The 23,708-nt window shown below is 39.5% G+C and overlaps 1 protein-coding gene across 1 annotated transcript in view; it reads left to right on the top strand.

Moving 5' to 3' along the window:
* The first annotated feature begins 207 nt into the window (after nucleotides 1–207).
* Nucleotides 208–23,708, top strand: part of UGT8 (UDP glycosyltransferase 8) — an 88,552-nt gene continuing 65,051 nt past the window's right edge. Inside the window, exon 1 of the mRNA XM_082610913.1 lies at nucleotides 208–499. The gene's annotated coding sequence lies outside the window, so the exon portion shown is untranslated. The remainder of the gene's footprint in view (nucleotides 500–23,708) is intronic.

The raw sequence follows: 23,708 nt of genomic DNA, 5'->3' as shown, positions 1-23,708 counted from the left end.
CAGGCGGCGCTCGCAGCCCCAGGCGTCTGAAGCGAGACTGAGCGCGTGGCTGCCCGCGTCGTGCCCCGCTGAGCCAGGCGCAGGAGGAGAGGGGCGCGCTCCAGCTCAGCTAGCCGCGCACGAGGCGGGGCGGGGCGGGGCGGGGCCGAGGGGGGGGCGCGCGTCCGCCCGCGGAGAGCCGCGGAAGAGCAGGCGAGCCGCGGACCCGAGGGAGGACACGGTTACAGCTTTGCCGTCAATTGTGAGACCCGAGAGCTAGTCCTAAGCTAACACACTAACTCTGCAGCCTTCCTCACGACCCCAAGCCACCGAAGGCGGCGACACCTGATCCAGCACACAAACAGGTCCCTTCTGTCCCCGGATACAATTTCGCGGCGGAGACACACTCAAACTCACGCTCAGCAGCCAAGAGCGGAGGTAAACGGACGGACCACGCCGCTCCAGCGGGCGGAAGGGGGGCGGGGCGCCAAGAGGAGAGGGGCGTTGTTTGCTCCCGGAGGTGAGTGCTGGGAGGATGGCTGCGACCCAGGGGTGGGGGGTAGGCATCAGAAAGTGCAGATGGGGTTGGACTGAGGGGGTAAGAGGTTGGGGGTGGGTAGGGTGTGGGGCGGAGGGGTGTAAAGGAGATCTTTCCTTGCTGCCCCGCTCGCGCCCGTGCTCCTTTCCCTGCCGTATGGCGCCCGTTTGAGGGTCCTCTCGCGTTTCGTGCGTGCAGGCTGAGAGAGGGGATAACCCGGCGTGGATCTGGCCAAGGACCTTGCACTTGACCCCGGAGCCATGGGCACCGCGGAGCCCCCGCCGCCAGCCAGGGATGGGAGCCCGGGAGGTGCTTGGGAAACTCTGCAACTCTCCTCTACTTCGTCCTCTCCCTGAGGGGGAACTAGACCTGGGTGCATTGGGGGTAGCGCGTGTTTTGGGGCTACACACGCAGACGCACAGACACAGGGACCTTTCAGTGCCCACAAGCCTGTGCGACCCCCGGGAACGGAGAGTGGTGGCAGGGTCTCCGCGCGGATGCGGGAACCATATGGCGTGCCCTTGCTTTAGAGAAGCGTGTGCGGGTTAGGAGGCGAGAGAAGGACGCGCTGCAGGAAGTAGGGCGCCTTCCACGGGCTGGAGGAGCGGCGAGGGGGCCTGGGATGCGTGGTTTGGAGTTGTATGAGGCAAACCGCATCGGAATGCGACAGGGCAAAAGGACAGTCACGCGTGGCGAGGGGGTTACTCAATCTGTATGTGTAAATTCGCTGGTTTAATGGAGGGTTTATGAAGTTGAGTACGGGGAACGTGCCACTCTGCAGCACTTCCTTAGGGAAAGCACCACCTCGGTACCTGTACCTCTGGTTCCCGTCGCCGAAAAGCAACCCCAAGGGGTGGGGGTGGGGGCGGTAAGGAGGGCAGAAAGTGAGAGAACTTCTGAAAGTACTCTAACTCGGAAGGCTAGATTGTGTTAACTAGTCATTCTCACGGGGGAGAGGGCGTATCACAAGGGGGAGGAGTGGGTAGCACTCGAGTAACCTGCATTATGAACCAGTGTTAGCAATAGAGGTAGCCTTTTATTTCAAGTGGGTTCCATCCAGAAACGATAGGAAAAACACTACTCTAAAAACTTTCGGTTTCCCTTGGGCTGTCATCTCGTACAATGAATTGTTTAAGATTAATGACATGAAGGTGTTGTAGTTTGGCTAGATGCCAAGTGTGCTGTTGTTTCTATTTATGATAATTTCATGTTCAAAGAAAAAATAAGTCTCCACTCGGAATTGGTGTAATTGGTGTGCTTTATTTCCACTTACTCCCAGAAAAAAAGGCCACTTGAAGGAAGGCTAGGAAGTGCTTTTTAATTGGTATGTTAATAGTGTTAGGAGTAATCACATTTTATTCCCTGGAGAGTTTTAAATTAATGGAAGAGTCATGCACATCAATATTGTATAGTGAGGGAATCCGAACTTTGCGTTAATTGAATTAGATCATAAACCAGACTATTTTTTCTGTCTCAGAGAGAAACAGTGGACTAGTTTTCTCTTATGGAAACTATCTCCAGGCAGTTTGAGATAATTGCTTTTGGAATGTTTCTGTTCGGCAACTATTCTAGATAATTCTAGAGGGAAACACTCAAGTGCTATTTGATTTGCCTGTCACCCACAAGGTAAGGTTGACATCTTGTGTGATTTAGTGCTATAGCAGAGTTTAAAAACTACAGTGAAGCATACTTCTGTGACATTTAGTAATAGCTTGGCAGTGTATTAGTAGCTTGGGCATAACTGAGTAAAAACTGTACTTGTGACTCTCTCTTGATAATACTACTGTAGAGATTCAAACTCTTTTTAAGTCTAAAATTTCCAGAGCTTTATGCTTGTTGTACTAATGCCTGGTGTGCATATTAGAATAAGTAAACCAATGGAGTAAAAAATATTTGTAAAAAAATTTATTTTTTGTAAAATCTTTTTTGCGTGTAAAGAGTTTGACAGTTCACATTTGATTTAAATTACTTAAAACATTTCATGGTACCTTATGAATAATTATCAGCTTAATTACCATGTAAATATTGATGGCAAAGGAAGAAAATAACCACACTCTCAATTGTCAGACCGTTTTTCAAAGTTATTTATGTGCTTATGCTTATTTATAAGATAATATTGACTTGATGCTGTTTAATTCACATTAGATTTCCAAAGTACACCAGGAGAGTAAGAACTTTTGATTGTTTTTGCAATATGTCATAATATCTCATTTATTTGACACTATCTGGGTTATTACTTATTTACATAAGCACATTTTCAAAATAGCTGACCCCTCACACCATTAATTACTGACACTTTAAAAAGTTAGCTATTAAAACAAGTAATTTCTAAATATTACACTCCTACTTGCTCCCCAGGATGTAAATTATTTTTTTTTGTTGGACTGTCTTTATGAACATGAATTCATAAAGAATTGAATAGTGCTATTCCTTGAGGTGTATAGAGCTGTTTTTGTTTATAGTAAATGGCCTCAGCCTGCCTGGTTGAAATACTAGATTGGGGACAGAAGTACTATTCTTTTTTTTAATGGTTTTTCTGGGTCCTCTTTCTGTTATCAGCTATCACTTTCTGCTGCTGTCAGGCTGTGAGCGGGCCCTGCTGCTCTATTATCTGTTGTCTTTTTAATTTCTTTTTTTTTCCTGAAATGATGTGGGCTATTGCTCGAGTATAAAGCCTGCGTAATTTGTGACACGTACTTGCTGTTCTCATCCTTTGTTTCTGGGCTAGATAGTGAGCTCAATGGCTGAGGTTCCTAGAAGGGTGACTTCTATGTAAATGGTTTTAATGTGTTTTTTTAATAGAAAATTTTGTATATGAGATCTTTAGAAGGGTGTCTTGATTTCAGACATTCAGTCTTCTGGAAGATCTTTGCTTTTCCAAGAAATTGAAGCAGGCTTTAAAAAAAGTTAACTTTTCTTATGGTAGGCCCAGATTGTCTTTGTTGAGGAATACGTGTACGATGATATTTTACATCCTGCTTTCTGCCATTGAAATTGACTAGCTGTATGTAATGTTCGCACTATTTCTCTACTCTGGACGCTAGGAATAAGAAGTGTGATTTGATAAGCCTGGTGCCCATACTTGAAGCTAGGTGAATCATTTCAGTATTACTTTGCATAACCACGTATGGGGTTACATAATCAAATGAGTTTGAATAAAGTTGTTTAATTTAGTGTTGAAAACGGTGATAATTATATCTTCCTAATCTAAAGCATTTCACAAACATCCTTCTTTTTTTCAACAAATACTTATTAAAAGCATACTATGCACTGGGCACTATGGTCCTGTACACTGGGGATATGCAGACACATAAGACCATGGGAGGACCCTAGGTTTAAGAGGATTAGATAGATAGAAAACAAGTTGGCTTCAATAAGTACAAAATAGTGCTATATGTTCTTGAGTGCTTTGATAGAGAAATGCAGAGTGCCCTGAACAGGCATTTGGAAGTGGCCAGTTCTACGTGGGGACAGAGACTAAAGAGGCTTCATAGTGAAGGCAACAACAGAGGAGTCAGTGTAGACAGGGGCAAGATCATGGAGGACTGTTTGCCATCCTAAGGTGTGTGGACCATTTTCTCTTCAAGGTTGTTTTAAACAAAGGAGTGGTGAAAACACAACTCTCACAGCAGTCTAGAAGGATGGATCTGAGGTGTGAGACAGGAATAACAGATTAGAAGGTATTGGGGTGATCTTGCTAAGAGAAGTTGAGGAACTTACATCAAAGTTGTGGCAGTGAGATGAAGAAGAGACTTTGGTCACACAGATGTTAAGGTGGTAGAATCTCTCAGATTAGGTGACTGGTTAGATGGTGGGTCGTGTGGGAGGATGGGATAGGGACTTTAAAGGAGAAGCCGATTTGAGGACCAAGGATGATAGAGCTCAGCTTTGGACATGCAGAATATGAAGTGCTTATAGAAAATCCAGCTGGAGATGAGTGTCCCATGGATCATTGCACAGAACTTCTGAGCAGAGAGGTCTGGGCTAGATAGGTAGGTAGATAAATGGATAGATTAATGGATGGGTGGATAGACTGACTGCTTTAGCCATTTTCAACATTTAGGTGGTTGCAAAAAAAAAAAAAGTCAGTAAATCTTCTAAGGCAGGTTCAGAGAGTAAGATGAAAAAAGAGGCCTGGGGCTATTCTAAAATCAAATTGTTGGCTAGAGATATAGGGAGCAGTAAAGAAGGAAAAGGTACAGAGTGAAAGTCGGGAGGAAAATTAGGGGAGAGTAACTTTTAGTAGCTGAAGGAGGAAAGAATTTCAAGCAATGAGGGGCTAAGTACTAAAATGAGGGGTATCAGACAGTCCTGGTTCTGCCCCTGACTAGCTATGTGACCTTGAACTCAGAATTTAGTTCCCTTTCCTCATTTACATAATGAAGATCAAAGTGTGACCTCCCAGGGCTACTGTGAGGATCAAATGAGATAAAGTCTATCAAGCTCAGTGACTGGAAGTTATCTGGTTTGTGTTCAATAAGTGCTAGCTGTTTTTATGGAAAACAGAACTTGGATTTGGTCACAGGGAGGTCTGTAGAGACTGCTGCTTTCAGCAGTACTTGCTCTCAGGGTTTAGGGAGGGTGATTAAAAGATATGTTTCAGATGGAGACTTGATCATATTTGTAGCCTTCGAGGAGGAAGCCAGTACAATAGTGGCACTTGAAAATTTTGAAGGGAAAAGAGAGAGCCATTGGAACATGTTCCTCGGCTGGGGGGCGGGGTTGGCTCAGGAGCTCTGGGAGATGTTAACTTCCTCAGGACAAGCCATGCTTCCAACAGCCTGGAGGGTCCACAGCATCTTTGTTGCTTTTTAAAAGCATCTGGTAATCAAATCTTAGACATTTTTAACGTCTTATTTAAGGTTTCTTGGTATTTAAGTGAGTTTAAGTGAGTTCTAGTTTCTAAGATAATATAAGGCAAAGATTATTCATTTTAAAAGACTCTGAAAACAAAAACAAGATAGGTGATATTAAAACTGAACGCAGTGTAATTTAATGTTTAATTCAGAAGGCATTTTCATGTCTAAGGCATGGAAGGCATTTCCACGGGGTCTTAAAAATCAACACCATGGAAATCAGGTGTTAACCTGTGTAATAGGGGAAGGATTGATTTGTAGATTTCTTAAAAAATTGAGCTGACCATAGTAATATTTAAAAATATCTACTTTTGGGGCTTCCCTGGTGGTGCAGTGGTTAACAATCCACCTGCCAATGCAGGGGACACGGGTTTGAGCCCTGGTCCAGGAAGATCCCACATGCCACAGAGCAACTAAGCCCGTGCACCACAACTACTGAGCCCACGTGCTGCAACTACTGAAGCCCGTGCGCCTAGAGCCTGTGCTCCGCAACAAGAGAAGCCACCACAATGAGAAGCCTGTGCACCACAATGAAGAGTAGCCCCCGCAACTAGAGAAAAGCCTACGTGCAGCAACGAAGACCCAATGCACACAAAAATAGAAGTAAAGTAAAATAAAATAAAATAAAATCTACTTTTTTCCTTAGGATTTTCTCTAGTTGGATAAAGTAATGCTTTATATTAGAGACAAACATCTAAAATTAGATTTCTATTTTAATATGTATATATTTTTTTACCCTGTAATTAATGGGTATTTTGAAAAAAAATTTACATATATGAATTGGTTTGGGAACCAATCAACAATTGAACATGGTGCATAATGTTTACTAGTTGGTTTTTAGGCATATTGGTGGTTAATTGGTTATAAATATCTATTCCTTTTTAGTTCAAATTAGTAAGTCTGTTTCAAAACATGCTTATCAATATTCACTGCTTATCATTTGTTTATATATATATATGTATATATATATATAATTTTTTTTTTTTTTTGCTGCGCAGTGTGGCATGCGGGATCTTAGTTCCCTGACCAGGGATCAAACCTGTGCCCCCCTGCAGTGGAAGTGTGGAGTCTTAACCACTGGACCGCCAGGGAAGTCCCTCATTTGTTTATATAACATGTAGCATAGTACATAGTTTTTAGGACACCCAGTAAATGTTTTCTGAGTAAAATGAAATTAGATGTTCAGTATTTTTAAGGTGAACTGAAGTCCATTATGTATGTGGTTTTTAACCTTTGATGACGTTCTTTCCCTGAAATTCTCTAGCTACATTTTTTGTTATCAGGACCTCTCTGTTTTGGAGTTGAGTTTCAGTCTGTTGCGCTAACTCCCTCACAGTGTATGGTCCCACTCTTGCAAAGCATAGTGGTCTGTGCCGGTGATTTTCAATTTAGGACTTCTGACAGTTCCATGTTACATATTCACCAACTCAGTTTTGGACTCTATACTGTCCTGCTCAGGACTCCCTTACAGAGATGACAAATGCCACATTGAAATTAACTTAGACGTGAGGTCAGCATTTAGGAGTGCAGAGCCCAAACAAAAACGGAAGCTTTGGGTTTGTGAATGGCAGGGTATGTAGGACAGCCTAGGTCAGTTCCTACTCTGGTTGGAAATTTATGTAAGTATTAAAACATTTGAATTAGAAAGAATGTGTAGTTAGGAACATTTCAGTGATACTGTGTATTTTGCTAATAGCTTTGTGCTATTTGTCTGAATTATTAATAATGGAAACAGTCACTATATTGGAGGTGTAATTTCCCTTGACTTGATTTAGAGAACAGAAATGAACCTTTTGGGATTCCAGTCCACTAAATAAATTTACATTGTAACAGATTTGGTAAATATTTGCTTGATTTGGGAATATTTTGAATACAAACGTGTAAAATTATTTTGCACTTTTCAATTCTATTTTGAAGAAATTTAATACTTGACACATTTTCAAGAGTTATACTATTTTAGCTATTGCATTGGCTATAACTTGCTTTAATAATAACCATGGGGCTGATTTTCCTTCAAGTGGGTTGTTTTATTGTAAACAAAATGTTCCCATGGATTTAAAAACTTTAAAAAGTAGAATCAAGTGTACGAATATACTGTATTTTTTTATAATATGTTCCTGAAAAGTAGTATAAAATTCAGTTTTTATAAATTGAATATTTATAGAATTTAAAATTTTCAAAACACTTGAAAGTAAGGCAAAATTTTAACTGTTAAAATATAGGTGATGGGTATACAGATGTTTTCTATACTAATCTTTATACTTTTCCATAGGTTTGAAATAGTCAACAGTCCAAAATATATGGACAATGATTTTAAAGCATATCCTATTTTAAAGGTGCCCAGAGACTTTGCTTATTTAAAGCAATCTCAAAGTCCACCTCTCTATATAAGGAATCCCATTTTGGTTAATCTGTTTTGCAAATTCAAACTTTCCTAATGGACTTACACAACAACAACAACAAAACTTGGAGACACCTCTGTACCACATTGTAAATATAGTCACATCCACCATCCTAAGCTTGTAACATACAGGCTTAATCTGATTCTAGACCTCATCCCCACCTTAATATCCCTTATTCAGAAGAGAAGGCGTTGACAGGAAGAATTTTTTTTTTTTTTTTAACTAGCAATGGAATAAGCCATCCAGTAGTGTTGCCTTCCTGCTTTGAGAGAGCTGCCCTGAGACTGGGCGGATGACACAGGCCCTGCAGCCCCTTGGCTGTGGCTTCTCCTTCTGAGGAAGGCCATGTGCTTTACATAGCCTTTGCATGCGTGCTGCTGTACCTGTGGTTCATCTGTACTCGTCAGCCAATCAGGAGAGTGGGGCTTAGAGGAAAACTAGTCAAACAGGTTTGCCTGTCTACTTAGAAGGGCGGGTAGGGGGGGCAGTGAAATTTGTGGATAAGGTCAAGGGTGAAACTATTTTAAGGAATATTAATGCTAATCACTGACTCTGTTTTTTCCTGGTTTTGAAAATACTTCAGGGACATTTGTGAGAATATATCTTAATGGAGCTAAAGCAAGAGTAAGGGAAACTGGAAGGAGAAATAAATAAGAAACAGGGAATTAGAGCAAGATGGAGAGTGGACAAGGAAGGACAGTAGTGGAGGGGAAGGAAAAAAAAAAAGAGGAAAAGGATAAGTGTCTCAGTGGCGAATGTGAGCTTTGTGTGAACCTAGAGCATCATAGCAGGAAACCATAGTATTGATCTGAGCATGAGTTTAATTAAAACCAATAGCTGTGATCCTCAATATCCCAAAGAAGGAACAGTCTACTGGCTTAGGGCTGGGGTTTACGAGGAATGTTGGTGGGCAAATGTAGTTACCATCTCAGATACTACCTTTATGTGGGAAATTCTCAGTTCCTTTGAACAACAGTAAAATGTTACATTCATACAGCTTTTTTGCACTTTGCAAATTGCTGACTCATACATTCTGTCATTTTATCCTCATTCTGCCCCTGAGTGTTGTCTGTTGTCCGGTAGGTAGTCACATCTTACAAACCATGACCTGGGGGTGCAGAGCTCTGAAGTCACCAGGACAGTCTGCAGGGGATTTGATGTTCGAACCCAGGCTCCTGGCTATTCATTTTCCCATGGGAATCCTGGCTTTCAGGGCTCTCTCTTGTCTGGCTGCCTTCTGATCACCCTTGTTTACGTCCTCCTATCCCCAGCACGGTTCCATTTATTGAGTTCATTTCTCTCTTTAGGCATTTGCTTTAGGATACCCCACACCTGAACTGTTCTACTTTTTTTTCGTCTGTGCTTTCAAATTCTCATCCTTCATGGTTTCTACACTCAGTCCCACCTCAGACTGTTGCTTCCCAGTTTCTTTTGCTTTTCCTTGACTTTCATGTCTACATTTCTCCATGATATTTGAACACTTAGTTATGTTAATTCTCCCTCTAAGAAGAGTATGCGCAGTTAGAGTGTGGACTTTCACTCTTAGTTTCCCCATAAGGCCTTGGACAAACATACTAATCAGAGGTAAGATATTTAAATGTAATTGAATGATACCTTCAGTGACTCATAAAGCAGGCAAGGAGGTAAATTCTCTAAAATGCTGTATGTATATTGATGCTTTTTTTCCTTTTGTTTTTTTTCAAAACCACATATTCAAACTTGAAATGTTCCCTTTGTTTTTAAATGAAATGTTCTGTATAGACTGCTGTATCATTTAGTTACAACAGAAGAAAAACGTTGGTCTGTAGAAAGGTTATATATAGTTCTTTGAACTCTTCATTATAAAATTTATAATGGTTTAGTAGATTTTTCTTTTAAAATTTACCTGGGGCTTCTAATGGATGGAAGTATACTCACAGCTAATTCTAAGAAAGGCTAATAAGAGGAAATAATGACAGAGATAATTAAGGGTTATTTAGTTTTTTGTTTTTGTTTTTGTTTTTTTTTTTGCAGTACGTGGGCCTCTCACTGTTGTGGCCTCTCCCGTTGCGGAGCACAGGCTCCGGACACGCAGGCTCAGCGGCCATGGCTCATGGGCCCAGCCGCTCCACGGCATGTGGGATCTTCCCGGACCGGGGCATGAACCCGTGTTCCCTGAGTCGGCAGGCGGACTCTCAACCACTGCGCCACCAGGGAAGCCCTATTTAGTTTTTAATTTGTATTTATATTTTAATATAAATATGTCTGATGTCAAGGAATAGTAGTTGGAAAAGAGAATGATTACAAATATTAGGAAGCTGTGACTTCAGAAGCATTTATTTATTTATTTATTTTTAAACTTATTTATTATTTTTTTTGGCTGAGTTGGGTCTTTGTTGCTGTGTGCGGGCTTTCTCTAGTTGCGGCAAGCGGAGGCTACTCTTCCTTGTGGTGCGCAGGCTTCTCATTGCGGTGGCTTCTCTTGTTGCGGAGCACGGGCTCTAGGCGCGCGGGCTTCAGTAGTTGTGGCTCGCGGGCTGTAGAGCGCAGGCTCAGTAGTTGTGGCGCACGGGCTTAGTCGCTCCGCGGCATGTGGGATCTTCCTGGACCAGGGCTCGAACCTGTGTCCCCTGCCTTGGCAGGCAGATTCTTAACCACTGCAACACCAGGGAAGCCCTTCAGAAGCATTTAAATGCTCCCTTCTCCCCCCGCCCCCCAGATAAGACCTTTTATATCAATTAACCAAAAGCACAGGCCGAGTTCTTTTCCCTCTTACCAAAGTTCTCTGGTTCAGAATGTCTCCTCTTCCATCTCTTCTGGGCAGGGCAGTAGGAATAGGAATAGGAATAAGAATAGATTTCAAGAAATCTCTTCAAAAAAAGGAAATTAATGGGTTAGATAAGACTATTATTAATAAGAAGTGATGCCTGACTCTTATTTGCCAGTTTTAAATAATTCTTGAGAGCATTGAGAGGTGACTGTTATTTTGACCAGCATATGCTTCAGAGTATACTTTTTGTTCACATTTCTAAACAATGCTAAATTTGCAGAAACAAGTTCCTCTGGCTGTCCTGGTCCTCTGGCTGTCCTCCCTCTTTTTGCTCTCTCACTCTTTCATTTGTCTGCCTTTCTGGAGATAATGTCCTTGCCTTTGGTGGGGAGTTCAGAAGAGAAATCCCAGTGACTGGCTTGCAAATTGTCAGTAAGGATGTGGGTAGAGGTGTGTTTGGGGGGCTGGGGGAGGGTGGTAGAGTCTGCCCATCACTAGAGTAGGGTCTGGTCATTTTATTCAAATCATCCTGTATAGTAGTTGTCCAGCCACTATACGAGCCCAACTGCTTTATGCTTTCTCATCATTATTTTTACCAGTAAAAGTAATTTAGCTTATCATTTTGATACTACATAAATGCAGTCCTACTCTTATTCCTACTCTGCTCACAAGGCGTGGAAGGGGAGACACTTTGAACCAGACATGTTGAATTCCTGGAGGTTTGTCTAGTGAACATCTGTGACATACAAGAATTAATCCAGGGACTTCCCTGGTGGTGCAACGATTAAGAATACGCCTGCCAATGCAGGGGACGTGGGTTGGATCCCTGATCCGGGAAGATCCCACATGCCGCGGAGCATCTGAGCCCGTGCACCACAACTACTGAGCCTGCGCTCTAGAGCCCGCAGGCCACAACTACTGAGCCCACGTGCCACAACTACTGAAGCTTGTGGGCCTAGAGCACATGCTCCGCAACAAGAGAAGCTGCTGCAATGAGAAGCCCGTGCACCGCAATGAAGAGTAGCCCCCCACTCGCCACAACTAGAGAAAGCCCGTGTGCAGCAACAAAGACCCAACACAGCCCAAAAAATAAAAAATGAAAGAATTAATCCAACCATTCGTTCACAAGCAGCCTATTATATGATAGAACTCGTCTGCCTTAGAGCCAAAATATACGGTGATTTTTCAAATCTAGTATAAAATTGAAAGGTTTTTATGTATAAAAGTGTAAGAAGGTCATTAGTAAGGCTTTTCAAAGACTGCTGATTTGCTTTGTGGATCCCAGAATTCAAGAAAAAGCCTGTTATCTGGCATGTGGCAGTGGCAACTTCGGAGAGTCTTTATGTGGTATAGATAAGAGATACTGGATTAGGACCTAGGAAACCTGAGTGCTAGTTCTGACTCTGCCAATGAGTAACTATGAACTAGCCAAGTGATGCTTGGCAACCACCCACTGGAGACCTTGTCCCTTTCTCTACAAATGAGGGGGTTTGGACTCAATTATCTTTAGTTTTTAAATTGGGACTCTGATTTATTTCATAAAATATGAAAATACATATTTTAAAATATAGTTGGCATCATTTCATAACAAATATATTAAGTACCGATATTTAAGCATATTAATATTATGTTTGCAAGACTATTACCAATGGCAATGATATACAAAAGACTTCTTTAGACCTGCTTCATTGTGTTGACTATCAAGTCTAATCCTAGATGCTTAGAAGCCACAAAACTACATTTTTACTTGTTTGTAAGGGAGTATCAGAGAAATGCATTCTCTGCCTACCAAAATCTTCCTCTTCTGGAGAACAATATAAGGTTGCTGTTTTATCTGATACTACATAACAACCTTCTCTTTGTGATTTGACTAGCGTTTTATGAGACAGCAGTGGGGAAGCTTGCTACTTGTTCACTCTACAGGACTTGCAAGGAACTGAATAGGGAAATATCCAGAATTATTTTAAGTTTGTTTTTTGGTTATATTTGGCCAGACATTTTGGGTCCCAAAACATGTTTAAGATATCACATGGGGATTTATTTTGTGACTCTTATAATGTTAATGTAGATAATGTTAAAAATTCGCTTAAACTAGTGATATTAAAGAAAGGATATTAATAATAAGAGAAACAATCCCATGATCTTTTGTGATCCTAGTACATTTTTGAAGCCTTAAGACTCTCTAAGAAATGGTGTATTGAAAAGCTGTTTTCCGCACATGTGATTTTGTCCCATTGTGGGAGAAGATAATTTGATCTGCATTTCCTCCACATTCATTGTGGTATTCTGCTAATTAAATCCCAATGAAAGAGTTATAAAAAGTCCTAATGAAACATTTTAAAACATTAATCTAACATCAGTTTTTTTAAGAAAGCATATACCTATGAGAACCTAAAGCCTCATACAAACTCAGTTGTACGGTTTATGAAACTTTTCTCATTTGTTTAAGGATGAGATCAGAATCAAAACAAAGAATTTCCTTATTGTTTGCTGCATGTTGATCACATGACACAGAAGCATGGAGATAACTGGTACCAAGCTGGTCTTGAGGAGGTGCAGAAAAAGAAATCCACACTGTATCTGTGGATATGGATATGGATATCTATAAAATTGCGGTTTTTAAAATTGCAAACTTTTTTCTCTATCAGTGATTCTCAAAATGGTCCCTGGACAGCAGCATCAACATCACCTGGGAATTTGTTAGATATGCAGTTTCTTGGACTCCTCCCAGATCTACAGAATCAGAAACTGAGAACAGGCCTAAAAGTCTGTTATAACAAACTCTTCAGGTGATTCTGATGCATGCTAAAGTTTGAGAACCACTGATCTATGATACTAAATATAATCAGTTCCAATTTTTTGATGTGGTGAAAAAATTTCTAATCATTTTAGGGACAAAAGAAAAATCTAGTGTAAATTTCAAAATGTTTTCCTGGTTAACACTTTTCGTGGTTAGTTTTTATAACCTAAATTCATGATACTGTATTTTATTTACTAATTGGTTGTTTAGGGGTATTCACGTATTCTTAGTTTTGCCAACACACACACACACACACACACACACACACAAACAAGCTCCTCAATTTATTAAAAGACAACAACAAAAAGTGGGTTGGATTAGTTTACTTTTGTGTATTTTGCTATGACTTTGTTCTCAATATCATAATCCCTTGGGGAGCATCAAAAAGAGAACAAAAAACTCTTAAGACCTAGGTAGGCCTCACCTCCAGAAATTCTGATTTAATTGATCTGGGTGGGGAGTGGCAGGTTTTCAGGCGTCTCTGGTTTTCACGGGCTCCCCAGATGATTATAAAGAGCAGTCAGAGTTGAGAGCCACTGGAGTGTAGCTGTGTGTTGGAAGATTGGCTCACCTACCAAATATCAGTTCCTTAAAAAAATTGCATATTAAGTCCATTAGGCTCTTTCATTATTTTAAGCAAATTGCCTTTTGTTTATGTGTGATTGAAAAACAATTTGTTTTCCAGTAGGTTATTGGTATTGTTGACTGGTTGACCTCATTATTGATCATGTTTTATTACTCTTCGTTCTACCTCTCGGCTTGACTAAATCTTTGCTTACTCTCAGTGCGGTGTGAACACCTACAGCATCTCGTGTCACCAGAGAGCTCGTCAGAAAGAAATCATTTGGGGCCCCATACCAGACATACTGAATCAGAATTGCATTTTAAAAGTATCCCTATGAAATTTGTCTTCACAGTAAAGATTCTCTAGAACATAAAGTTTAAAATCAGGGTGAATTTCATTTTTCTTCATTTTTTTCCTCAGCATCCATTGATCTGGTCTTAACTACTTTTGTGAACCAAATTATATGTCTCATTAAACTTATTCTTAATCCCATTTTTCAGTAAGCTTTAGAATTGTAAGCGATGTTCCAGACCATCTAATTTAATATCTTCACCTGGCAGGTGAAGCAAATTAGGTGCAGAGAAATTAAATAACTTGGCCTAAATTACAAAAGCTGTGGATTTGGGCATCCATAGCTGCATGCCATATATATATATATTTTTTTTCCTTTAATTATAGAGACTTCATGATAGGGTCACTTAAAATGATTTTATTATCATAATATAAACAACTTGAAATGTGAGCTACCTGAAAAGACAATCTTAGGTTACCTAAATATGATACATATCCAAAACACCAAAATTTTAAATACACGTTGACATTTATTTAAATTATCTATCCAAAGGGACATTGCTAATACTTTACTAATACACCAATATTTCAAATTATCTTATAATTTGTATAATTTAGTGATAATGGGAAAGTAGAATATGTGATATTAAACTGAATGAAAATTGAAAGGTACCGCATGTCTTTATAAGTTACTAAAACTGTATTCACAGGTTCCTGAGAGATTGCAGGCACCTTGTCACAGGACATTTAAAAATACTTGGGGAGTGTTTATTTGTTGATTCTGGGTTCCTCAGGATCTGTGGTTGGGCATTGTCATTTTCTGAAGCCCCAGGACAGTTGAGCTTTATCGGGTCTTTAAATTTCAGATCCACACGTCCACTGCATCACTTGTATTTCTCTTATTGCACATAAGGATTAAGTATGAGATCCCTGTCTCTCAATCTGGTGGTTGAATTGCATCAAAATCTCCAGCTGCTTCTTACAATTACAGGTTTGGGGATTTCTCCCCAGACTTCGTAATAGCCTGTGTGTTGAAAAGACCCTGGAATCTGCATTTTTAGTTAGCACCATGGGTGTTTCTTTTGGATGTGAACATTTCAGAATCGTTTCATTAGGCGATTAAATTTGTGTTTAATATAGTTAAATTTAATTGCCATCATTGAGCATTAATTGGATACATATAATTTACTGAGTACTGAGTGCAATGTCTATTGGTATCCATATGATCCTATTTTTCTTTTCTCTCCTATTTTCTTGTTTTTTATCTTACCTTCCCACCTGATGATTTCAGAGAAGGATCCCAAGTGGGCCTGGGCCAGCTATCATTGTTAAGCAAATAGCATCGAGTTTCTCATTACAGCTTCACCGCCTGTACTATAGATGTCTGGGAAGAGGTAACTGCAAATACTGGCAGTGTAGACAAGTGGTAAGTGCAGCTAGCCTGGAGTGTTAACAACAGCAACAGCAACAATAAGTGACAACAAAAACATTCCCTACAACTTCTCCTTCAAAAGGAGGCTTTTCCTGTACCCTTTGGCACTCCTCAGAGGACCAAGTGCAGAAATGAATTTTTTGAACGTTATTGCTAATGGTTTATTTCCTTCAGTAGTTTGCATTTCTCTAGTTAAGCTGTGCACTTCCAAACAAATAAATGTCTTTAATTTTTCTGAATGAATCAAAACCATTAATTTGATAAAGTGGCAAATTTTGAAAATCTGTTCTCTCTTTTTATTAACTGCCAACAGCCAACTGAATGTAGGGTTTTTACCCGGATTGCCCTCTTGATTAATTAAAGGTGCCAGACTACTGCCAGATAACCGCTTTTTTTTTTTTTTCGGTGGGATCATTAGCCAACAGCAGGTGGCCTTAATTTCCTGAATTATCTCTCCCCATCACCCACCCTAAGTTAAGGTGTTCCCACTTCACAGTGTGATTTTAGGGGACTCCTTGCTTTCATAGTTTAATTGCAAATAGATGGTCATAATTAACTTCAGAACACAAGATATTGTTTACATATGAAAGATGAATGTTTAAACCTGGGCCGTTTAACAACTCTGTAGCAATAAAGCTGAGTTTTCCCCCAGTTTGACCACAGTTACAATATGATTTTTCAGCTTTGTTTTCTTCCTCTCTTTGCATGGTGGGATGAAAGTGGATTAAAAATGGATATGAAGCTCTGCAATATACTAGATAATTTCTTATCTCAGTCTTACTCTCAATCATATTCTCCTCATCTATAAATGGGAACAACTATTTTTGCCTTTATCTCAGTATAAAATGAGATAATACTCATAAACCCTGTGATGCAGGGAAGGTACATAGTACAGCTCTTTTTACAAGCTGCTGTTTATTGGTAGGGTTATGTTAGCATATAGATTTCAAGCTATGGGGTGGGGTGACCAGCTCCTTCTGGTTTGCCCAGGACGTTCCCAGTTTTAGTGCTGAAACTCTGCATCCTGGAAATGCTGTCAGTTCTAGGATGGTTGATCACCCTAGTGCTGGAAACAGTGTCAAAATAACAATGACTCTAAGGAGGTAGTTGAGTTGTCTCGCAGATGATGGTTACAATGGGCAGAAGCAGGCAGAGCTGATATTCTGCTTCCACGGTGTTGGGTGTCTTTGTTGTTACACCCTTCCTGGTTTGTACTTCTGTCCCATGGTCCAGGATGTTAATCATTACCACATCCTCATTCCAGCCAGCAGGAAGGTGAAAAGTGAAATCTCTAAGTGTATAAATTAGAATTGCACATATCACTATGCTTCCATCCCATGCCCCTTTACTAGAACTTAGTCTAAGTTGTGGCTAAAACTAGCCCCTAGAGAGGTTGGGAAATGTTGTTAGTCCTTTTGGCTACGAGCCAAGCTAAAGTAGAGGATTCCATTACTAGAAAAGAGAAGGAAAATATATGCCACAGCTGTCTCTTATATGCCCATACATGGCATCCAACAAATTCCAGTTTCCTTTCATATTCTATTATTTAATAAGTGGTAATTTTCTTCGCCATTCACAACATTGCTGTGAATGTGTAGGAAGTTAACAAATAAGATGAAAAAAAAACCTAGACTTAAGGAAAAGCTGTAATGAATCTGTGCTTTAACATGATAACTTTCTCCAACTGCAGTATCCATTACCCCAGAAATTTTCCCCATGATTGAGATGTGAACTAACTCCAATGCCTCAAGCCAACCAAAGCTTTTGATTTAGAATTTTATTCAGAAGTAAGGCAATAGATATAATTATAAGTTCATTCATTTAAAATTAAAGGACAAAAACGAGGCCATTAGTGGAGGTGACTGTGGTCCAACTATGTATCCTGGTTCAGAATCACAATCGCAGTCATTCATTCAGTAAATCTTTATTGAGCACCATGTGGTTAGGCAATGGGAATAAAACAGTTATCAACTTTTACTACCGTTTCTACCCTTTCAGAGCTTAAATTGTGCTAGAGAAAAATAGATTTTTAAAATAAAATTTAGGTTTATTTAAAAGCACTAGTAATGGTGCCCAATTAGTTTTTACTTTGCTGGATTTATTTTTATTTTACTAGATGGCATTTTCCAAGGCTTTACTTGTAGAAGGTGCTTTGAAGAGAGATGAAATTACTCAACAATATTTCATATAGTACCAAGGTCAACCTGTGGTGGCAGTTGTGACTGATATATTTTCTCTCATTGCAGTCTACATAATACTAAATGCCAAGGAAACTTAAAAGCACAAAGAAATTCTGCTGTTCAGCTTGCTAGACTACATAATCTGCTTTGAGGACTAAGTCACTCACTTCATTTTTCTAAATAGCCCAATTCACCACGTACAGACATGATCTTAAATTTCCCATTAGCTCTTGTTTTGTTTTTCCTTTAATGCGAAAACACTTTGATTAATTCTTGTTTAAAATGATAGACTGTGAATCGCTGAGCTGCTGGGATGGTAGGCTGTCAAAACCTGAGTTCTTTCCTTTGGTTTATGTGCCTGTCATTTTTTCTTCCTATATAGTTCATCCTCATGTATGCTCAGTTCAGAGTTATTAACGATCCAACTTCAAATAGAAAAAAACAGAGAAATGATTCTTTCAAATGGTGGCCAAAGGTGATGCCCCCACTTTAAAAAAAAAAATAAGTAGATGGAAATAGTAAGGTTGCCAGAGGTCTAGTATGGTGTTAGGCTCTGATGTTTGCGAAAATGGGAGCAATATGGATTCATGAAGTCTATTTGTCATCTTTAAAAATCTCAATGGTATGCTGGGGTGTTCCTGTGTTAAATGTTAGTGTATGTGAACCATTGTTGCTTAGGAGCAGGAACAATATATAGCTAATCTGATTTTTTTTCTGGTGCTCTTAAGGGTTTACAACAATTTGGGGGGACCTTGGATCACTTTTGCAAATGAGTGTTTTGCACATGCAACATTTAGGTACACCCCGATATCCGTGTTGTTTTGCCCCAATTAATTCACTCTTAAATGTTGAATGGCTTCCATATGGTTGAGGGGTGAGCACACTTATTAAACTTGGCATTGTTTCTTGTCTTGAATGCAGGCCTAAGAATCATTTTTATGTAAAGAAGAAAGGGCAGACTGATGTGCAAAATGAAATTTGTTTAGAGTCTTTGCATTGTGGAATTTCTTCAGTATTCTGGCAGTGAGGTACTGTCAAGTAGCAGTAGCATCTCAGAAGCCAAGAGAGAATTTGGAGCAGGTAGAGGATCAGTAGTATTTAGGGTGGGAGAGAAGTCCAATCAGATAAGTGCTGGGAAAAAAAGGGCATTTGTGTGAAAGTTAGGAGGTATTTAGTGCCCTCGGCAATGAGTGTGCAGGCAGAGCTGTGGGGCAGCCAATGGCAGGCTGTAATCATTTGGAGAGTAAGTAGGGCCCAGCAAACAGAGACTGATGTTTTCCGACACTCGACTCTGAAGGGAGAGTGAGCGTAAGGCATGCTCAAGGGGCATGTAAGTTGAAGGAATGTGTCATAAATATTATATATTTTTGGTAGAAAACTTCAGAAATCTGGAAATATATAAATAGGAAAATAAAACAATAATACTCAATCTGACAATCCAAATTTACTATTGATAACAGTTTGATATTTACTTTGTTGTCATTATAATCATTTTATGTATGCATATATCGAGTATATGTATGTAAAATTTTGTTTTCTTGCTTTCTTATTATGTTATAGGCATTTTCTCAAATTAAAACTCTTTTACAAATCATGGTTTTTGATGGTTCTGTGGTTTTCCATTGTAAGACATACCATACTTTGATCAATCCTTTACTGCTGGATTCTTAGTAGTTTCTGCCTGTTTGCTGTCGGAAGTGAATGCAGGGAATGTCTTCATACATACATGTTGGTAATTCTGATTCGGGATAGCTTCATAAATGTAAAATAATGTGCCAGTTGTTTTTCAGAACACTTGTGCCGATTTACATTTTCACCAACTGCGTAAGACTGTGCTATGCCTTTGCAAGGACTGAGCCTTATCATTAAAAATGACATCCTTGCTGATTTTATGAAAGAAGAAATCTCGTTTGTTCATTTGTTCAATCATTCAGCAAGTTTTAAGCTCCTTGGACTAACTGGGAGGTTGAGTTCAGACTGCGTGTGGAGGGGTGGCATGCCCAGTGCCACCTGTTGGGCGCACGGGCAAGGAGTCATCTGCCACTTCCCATACGCCAACATTAGGAGGGTTTTAGCCCGAGTTATCAGCTCTCACTGCTCTTTAGGCAGGTAATCCACTTTTTCTAGAGAACTGGTCTTCATTTTTACTTTTGGGGGTAAATGCAGCAGCCCCTGCTTTGCCTCTGTGGGAGTGAAGGGGAGATGTGATGGATGGGAAACTGGATCAGTTCCTCTTTAGAGAGCGCCTCCCCTTCATCTCTTTCTTTTTTTTTTTTTTTTAAATGTTGAGCCTTCTTTTAATTAATTAATTAATTTCTATTTTTGGCTGTGTTGGGTCTTCATTTCTGCGCGAGGGCTTTCTCTAGTTGCAGCGAGTGGGGGCCACTCTTCATCGCGGTGCGCGGGCCTCTCACTGTCGTGGCCTCTCTTGTTGCGGAGCACAAGCTCCAGACGCAGGCTCAGTAGTTGTGGCTCACAGGCCTAGTTGCTCCGCGGCATGTGGGATCTTCCCAGACCAGGGCTCGAACCTATGTCCCCTGCATTAGCAGGCAGATTCTTAACCACTGTGCCACCAGGGAAGTCCCTCTCCTTCATTTCTTGCTCGTCCCCCATGCTCTTGCTCTTCCAGTGTCCTCTCAAGCTCTCAGCCATTCTGGAAGCAGTTTTCGTCCCTGCTGCAGCCTTTCCCTCTGTGTGTTCTGGGCTATGACTCCCTGCATTCTTTTCTCTCAGTAAGCTATCTGTCAAATTTTTGACACAAACGGTGTCACAACTCCATTCCACTGATGACTGTAGTTTTGCCCATACCTCACCTCCTCTGTCAATTCTCAGGGGTATTAGGTATTTATTCCCTTTTATATTCTTTACTATAATTCCAAAGGAGCTTTGGGAGGAAAGGAGTAGAAACACTTGGGTTCGGTCAGCCCTCCTGGACTGGAAACCTTTGCACCAGATGTTTTAAACACTCTAAAAATATTTAATGATTATGTAATAGAATCAAATAATAGTGATTTTTTTCCTTTGCTTTATGCTCAGAATTATCTTTCTCTTTCCAGAGATCATTTAAAGCTCAACACTCTTAACAGCTTTATTAGAAAAAATTTTTTTGACATTATTCTGTCTGATTTACTTTGGGGAAACTCTAAGGTAAAAAATTTAGTGATTTTGTTTTGCAAATATAAAGCCAGTTTTTAACACTTCATATTGAGTGAGTTGTTCTTTCTTCGTTTACTTGTGGTACTTCCTTCATCTCATATTATGTTCATATTCAAGAAATTCTTACAGGCTACCTACTTTGATCCATTGATTTGAATTAGGATTCTTGGGCTAGTTCTGTAGTGTTTTTATTGTATTTTTTTATTGAAGTATAGTTGATTTACAATGTGTTAATTTCTTCTGTACAGCAAAGTGATTTAGTTCTCTCTCTCTCTTTCTATATATATATATATATGCACATCCTTTTTCATATTCTTTTCCATTATGGTTTATCTCAGAATATTGAATATAGTTCTCTGTGCTATACAGTAGGTCCTTGTTGTTTATCCATTCCATATATAATAGCTGACATCTGCTAACTCCAACCTCCCACTCCATCCCTCTCCCAGTCCCCCTCCTTGGCAGCTTCAAGTCTGTTCTCGATGTCTGTGAATTTGTTTCTGTTTTTTTTTTTTTTTTTTTTTTTTTATTAGTTTCTGCTTTATAACAAAGTGAATCAGTCATACATATACATCTGTTCCCACATCCCTTCCCTCATGCATCTCCCTCCCTCCCACCCTCCCCATCCCACCCCTCCAGGCGGTCACAAAGCACCGAGCTCATCTCCCTGTGCTCTGCGGCTGCTTCCCACTATCTGTCTACCCTACGTTTGGTAGTGTACATATGTCCATGCCTCTCTTTCGCTTTGTCACAGCTTACCCTTCCCCCTCCCCATATCCTCAAGTCCATTCTCAAGTAGGTCTGTGTCTTTATTCCCGTTTTACCCCTAGGTTCTTCATGACATTTTTTTTTTTTTTGAATTCCGTATATATGTGTTAGGATACGGTATTTGTCTTTCTCTTTCTGACTTACTTCACTCTGTATGACAGACTCTAGGTCTATCCACCTCATTACAAATAGCTCAGTTTCATTTGTTTTTATGGCTGAGTAATATTCCATTGTATATATGTGCCACATATTTCTGTTTTATAAATAGGTTCATTTGTGTCATATTTTAGATTCCACATATAAGTGATATCACATGGTATTTGTCTTTCTCTTTTTGATTTACTTCACTTAGTGTGATGATCTCTAGTTGCATCCGTGTTTCTGCAAATGGCACTATTTCATTCTTTTTTATGGCTGACTAGTATTCCATTGTATATATGCACCACACATATACATAGAGTGTTTTAATTACAAAATGTATTTTAATATTTATCTTTCTGTCCCAAGTCATTACTGTTTCTTTTTCAAAAGAGTATTCTCTCTCCTTGCCTGTTCTAACCAAGAAACATGGCTATAGTTTGGTCAAATTCCAAACAAAACAAAGCCATCCAGTGGAATTTTGAGAGGAGTTTATTCAGTCCATTTATAATATGGGAAGGATTGGCTTTTTTAGAATATCGTATTCCATTAAAATAATATAGTATTTCTATACACTTAGTATTATTTCCATGTATACCTTCAGGGAAAGGCTTGCCATACTTAGTATAGCCAAAAAATATATATCCTTTTAAATTAATTTTAAAGGTATTTTATGAACTTTATTGTTACTGTGAATGAGATATTTTTCATCACATATTATTTTTAAAAAATACTTATCATTATTTTTATTAAGAGAAGAGTAACATGTGTCCAATGTAGAAAAAGTAAATTAAAATCCCTTATAATTCATACTATCCAGAAAACACCACTGCCCTTTGGTGTTTAGCATTCCTATTTATATATACATATACATCTTTTACAGAGTGCTACGTACTATAAGCATGTTTAGTAACCTAATCTTAAACATCTTTCCGTGCCATTAAATGTTCTTTTACAGGGTTGTTTTGGGGCTGCATTGTATGCATGAACGACAATTTATTTAACCAGTCTCCAATTGTTGGGAATCTAACATATCTCTAAATGTTTGCAATTAGTAACAGTCTTCTCCTGCCCTAAATAATGGCTTCATGAAAATGCTTATAGAAGTTCAATGTCTATTATGTATATCGCAGGCTGTTTTTCTAGGATATCAGTTTTCGTTTAATTTTGTTTATAGTGCGTTTAATACATCCACATCCTTTTTTTATCATCTAGTTTATTTTCTTTTCATTACTTTTTTTAGGTTAGGTTGCTTTAAAATTTTTTCTTAAACCAGTAAACTTTACTTTTTAGAGCAGTTCTAAGTTCATAGCAAAATTGAGCAGAAAATACATAGAGTTTCCATATCCTCCCTCCCCCTGCACATGCACACCTCCCTCCGCTATCAACATCTTGCACCACAGGTACATTTGTTTTGATCAGTGAATGTTGCCCCATCATTATCTCCCGAAGTCCATACTTTACAGGGTTCATTCTTGGTGTTGTATAGACTGTGGGTTTGGGTAAATGTATAATGACATGTATCCACCATTGTAACATCTTACAGAACAGTTTCACTACCCTAAAAACCCTCTGTGCTCCACGTGTTCATCCCTCCCTCCCTTGCAGCCCTTGGCAACCACCAATCTCTTTAGAGATTGCCTAAATCTCCACAGAGATTTGCCTTTGCCAGAATGTTATGTAATTGGAATCATACAGTATGTAGCCTTTTCAGATTGGCTTCTTTCATTTAATAAATATACATTTTAATTTCCTCCCTGCCTTTTCATGGCTTGATAGCTTATTTCTTTTTAGTGTTGAATAATATTCCATTATATAGGTGAACCACAGTTTATTTATTCACTTAACCTAAGG

This window comes from Mesoplodon mirus, assembly GCF_964341445.2.
Source record: "Mesoplodon mirus genome assembly, chromosome: 2".
In the NCBI taxonomy this organism is placed as follows: domain Eukaryota; kingdom Metazoa; phylum Chordata; class Mammalia; order Artiodactyla; family Ziphiidae; genus Mesoplodon; species Mesoplodon mirus.
This window is presented reverse-complemented; position numbering and strand designations above follow the sequence as displayed.